Raw genomic sequence first — 5,010 nt, forward strand, 5'->3', positions numbered from 1 at the left:
GAACCTTCTCTTCTCCATGCTGAACAACCCCAGCTCACTCAGCCTGCCTTCAAAGGAAAAATGGGAAACCTCACTGCTTTCTATCATCTAATATGTACAGTATTTTACAGCAACCATATTTACTCTCATGTAGAAGTATTTGGTAAGAATTGACTTTAGAAGTGCAGAAAACAGATAAAGAATGGTAAAAAAAAAAAAATCCATGAATCAATTAATTAAAAGCAATATTTACCTGCATGGGGCTTAACTTCACCACACTAAAGAACAAATTTATTTGAAACCACTTTCTTTGAAAATTTGAGATGCAAATTGACTTCAGCTACCAGAATTCTGTAAATTACATCAAAACACTATTTGCATGTGCTGTGGATGAGTTTTGAAAACTGCATTTATTCTTTTAACAAGTCAGTATTCGAGCTCACATTATTAAAAAATCAGTGTTGTGGTTAATGCACAGGATTGGTGTCAGATGATTTAGATTCTAGTTTTAACTTTGTCTCAGACATCCCCTATGAGATCATCACTTACAATTATCTTTTCAGAATTGGCATCTAATTTTGGATAACCCAGCTTTGCCTGCCAGACTTTAATATCTGGAACCCAATTTTCAGAAAATGGTTTAATTCGCTTCAGCTGGTATAAAAAGAACTTGAAATCTCTGGAAATCAGGTTTCTGAAACTCTGAAATTCCATTGGGTGCCATTTATATCTCTGGAAAGTGGCCTCAAAATGTTAGCAGTGATGTAAGTGAAGAATTCAGATTTATTAATACCTTGCATCTGCTGCACATGTAAACAACTACAAAATATTTAGGGCAATGGAGAACAGGGAGAGAGAGCACCCAGGGGTTTCCCATGAGTCCAGGGTCCAACACATCTCATCTGCACATTTTACTGCTTCATCTTAAGGCCTCAGAAATGGAACTGTTTCAAATAAGAAGCAAAGCTATAAAGGCAGATTTTCTTTACCATAAAACTATTTGTGTCCCCTAAATTTTAGCGAAATCAGCACAGTATATGCCCTGCATGGATCTGGGCTTTTGTGACAAAGAATCATCACATTTACAGTGGTCAAAATTCATGATGATTTGTAGTGCCTGAAGTCTATAAGATAACTTTGTTTGAAGTTGAGTTTTAAAAGTTTTGAATGGCAGATGGGACATATGCTATATATACTACATAAAATTGAATTTTTGTTGAATTTAAAACACAAAATGACCTTTGGAATGTGTTCTTGTTTATCTGGAAATGAGCCAACAAAAAATAAAAGTTCACTTTCTGTACCCCTCTGATGCTAAAAAAACCCCCATTTTCTCTGCCCTGTGAAGAAATGTTTGTGAAAAATACCCAACAATAAAAAAACCTCTCCTCATAGTATTTTAATTACAGCCAAATATCTCACTCAAGAATCCTCATGTAACCTACAGTGGATCATGCCATCTGTGTGAAGATGTTTTGCAATTATGCCAGTACTTCCAGCTCAGATGACTCAGAATGGGTGGTGCTTATAGGGAGGAGAATCCAGACCCTTTTGTCCTTCACAGAAATCCAGGCCTGCTCAGCACTCCTGGGCTGCTGCAGTTTGACAACCAAGCTGTCTTAGCAGGAAAATTATCCTGCTTTGGCCCCCATGGCCACACTACCTCTGGCACCTGAGTGTGGTTGGTTTGATAAGCAGGAAAGTGAGATATTCAGGATCTGGGAAGGTCAGAGTCTCTCAATGCTAATGAAGCAGTCACACAATGTTGAAGGTGTGTCTGCTGAGGGCTTGTCTGCCCTTTAAACCATGATCTATTCACAAGTATCCAGACTGTTTTTAACTTCTTACATCCACAGTTTGACAAATCCAGAAAACTATCAGTGATTAGTGTTTAGTCAGGGGACATTTTCTGCGAACATTTCTAGTCTTCTATTTTTGGTAAAGTAATGAAATAAATCCAAGTCAAAGGTAAAATGCCTCAATAAGAAGCCAAACAGATTATTGAAGAGAAAAGATTAATGCTACTTTTCAGGTAGAATGTCTTTCTCCTGCCCTGCCAATACAACATTGGAACCAGCCTCATCAGCATAGGAATGAACTGGCCTCAGTTTCTCCAGCCAGCCAGAGTTTGCAGGTCCAAATTCCACACACCTGCACTGGGAGAGAGGGCTCTGTGGGGAGTGGAGGAGGGACTAAGGAACACACTGTTTGCTTTGCTGCAAGCAAGATATCAGTAGACCCTCCTTTCTCTTCTATAATGAGCAGAGCTATAGGACAGCTGTTGCAGTAACTCCTTTTCCCTTTTAATTCTGAGTATTTCCTGCCTCTCTTTGTATGCCTGCACTATTAGGTTAAGCACAGAGCACTTATTTGGCAAGTTCATAAACGTCTATCAAGCTCTTTATAAAAGAGAGGTAGTACTTTCTCTGATAAGCTTCAGCACTCTGCTTAGTCATGATACTTTATTATCTTCTATCACGACATCTAGCTCACTCAGAAGTCACAGCTTAGGAAACTGTGGATAGTTCTCTCCATGGCTTTTCTTCTTACAGACACTGCTTTTTAAAAAATCTTTAAAACAAGAAGTAATATCTCTGTTCAGCTAAATCAGTAAAACAAGTTTTAAAAGAGATGTCTGTTCAAACCACATTTAATTTCCTCTCCTTGCACTGTACATGACATTTAATAAAATACAAAAATCTTTTACAGCTATCCAGCAGCTAACACCAACAACAGTTGGTAGTAAGGAGAATGGTGAATTTATTGACTATACCATGCAGGATGCAAATTCAGGTACTTCTGGTACAGAACCTGCATCCCTCTGATATTAAATCTTTATGCTGGGCTGCAAACAGCAAATTAACCATTTATATTTGCCAGACTTCAGTATCACTATTTCCTGAGAGACTTTGATTACACCATAAATTCTGATGGCAAATATCAAAGTAACCCTTAGTCATACTGTGTTTTCTTTAACTGATGGCCTAAATTCCTGGCAGGAAAAGGCTCATCTGATAAAAAGCTACAAAACATTATTAAGAAGGAGTTGTGTGTTATATTTAACCTATTTAAGAATCTACTGAGTATCTAACCTCAGAAAAGTTAGTGAAGAAAGTTTGCTCCTTTTTTACTTCATTGCTGCCATATTAAAACATAGTTTGCCTTGAAGCAGAGTAAATGTAGCCACCACTGTGCATGAGGAGGCACAGCTGAAGCATTCTGTCTGGCAAATAATTTGAACCCAAAATGAAACATTTCTCACTCAGAGATTGCAGATGCTTTCTACATGAGCATTAGTATGAGGTGCCATGGTACCATATGCAGCTTTGTGGGGCTGAGGCACAGGCTGGTTAAGTGCTTTGTCCAGAATTACCCAGCAGAGTAGGAAATAGGGTGTACTTCCCCTAGTGAGCCCTCTATGCCACAAGCTGAGTGATTTAAAACATACAGATTAATTATTTTTTCTGGACAAAGAGCAGGCTTTTAAGGCAATTGCTTTATGCATCTGGCTTCAACCAGCAGTGTAAACTGTGCCATGCTCTGAAAAGCAGATTATAAGAAGATCATGAATCAGATGTATATTAGAAAGGCAGGTAAAGCTGTGCAGAGTGACCAGGATGTCCTTCCATCAGAGCTGTGCGCTACTGGATTAGTCCATGTTTGTTTCCATAGTCCCTTCCTCCTTCTAGGTATGACAACCCTGTTGTTTCCTCATTCTCAGTATCTGGATGCGATTAAAGTTTTAAAAAGTCAAATATTATGGCCTTTATTCTGGTATTTATAAAATTTCTCATTGTTCTCACTATTCTGAAAAATTAAAGGTAGAAAAAAATTACAACCATAAACATATACATCTATCCATATGAGACAGGAGAAATGGGTTTAAAGTGTTTACCAAAGACTTAATGTGAAAGGAGCTGCCAGGTTCTGGAAGAATGGGTGTGGGGGTCTTTACCAACATCAAGCTGTGCAGTTTGTTGCAGAGAGAAGCACAGCCTGAACTTCTGAACCTAACAGACTTATGAGCATTAACATCTCTACCCAGGGTCATGAAGTGCACAATGAGGGAGGGATACACGTTCAAGGGGGAATATGTAGGAGATGGTTTGGGAAGGCTGTAGCTGGGGAAAGGAGGAGGGCAACATGCATCCTCCAAAAAGTCAAGAGAAACCCCACAGGGGTATGGCCCACTGGGCTCTCTCTCTTTATTCAAATACACGTGATTTTTGCAGGATTCCTCTGTCTCCTTTGCAGACACTGGCCTTTCACAGCGTGATTTTCCACACAATATGTAACTCCCTTAACTATACAACCCCTGTCGTGGTTATATTGTGTGATACCCAATTGTATCAGGCTGCTGTTCATAATGGACCCACACAGCTCAGGGCACAGAGGGAAAAACCTGGGGATTGTTCTGACTTCTCGTGGAAGTCAGTGGAATTTGGGGCAACACAATAAACAAATATTGGGCTGCCAGAGACAATGCAGGAGGTCATCCTTATCCTTTACAAATATTGGGCTGCCAGAGAAGAGCCAGGGGATCGCACTTATCTTTTCCTTTATTCAGAACCCATCACACAAATGCACACTGTTCGCCAGGCAGAGCTGGGCAAGGCCTCCTGGGAAGAGTAGAAGTTCCTCCGGGCCGTCGAGCTATGGAATAACACAACATTCATGGCAAACAGCTTTTAAGAGCTGCCTGATTTCGCCAGTGCGAGGAAAGAGAGGAGAGAGACCCCCGCGGGAAGGGGAAGGCGTGAGGGGGAAGGCGGGCCGTCCCTCAGGTGACCCGTCCCCGCCTGGGCATGGGTAGGAGAACGAACACAAAGAGCCGACGTGGCAGGCTGGGGTGACTCGGGAGCCTTGGGGCGCCCCGAGTTCGCCTTGAGGCTCGGTTTCGGGGCCGCTTTGCCGCCCGTGCCCCCCTCAGCCGCTGCCGCTGCCGCCGCCATGGCAACGGGGGCGGGGCCGGCGGCGGGCGGGGCGGCGGCGCGCGCTGACGGCTTCCGGCGTGCGCGCGCGGCGGGCGGC

The sequence above is a fragment of the Melozone crissalis genome, unplaced genomic scaffold (genome assembly GCF_028551555.1).
Source record: "Melozone crissalis strain CALT ecotype California unplaced genomic scaffold, PUWL_Pcris_2 ptg000081l_1, whole genome shotgun sequence".
In the NCBI taxonomy this organism is placed as follows: domain Eukaryota; kingdom Metazoa; phylum Chordata; class Aves; order Passeriformes; family Passerellidae; genus Melozone; species Melozone crissalis.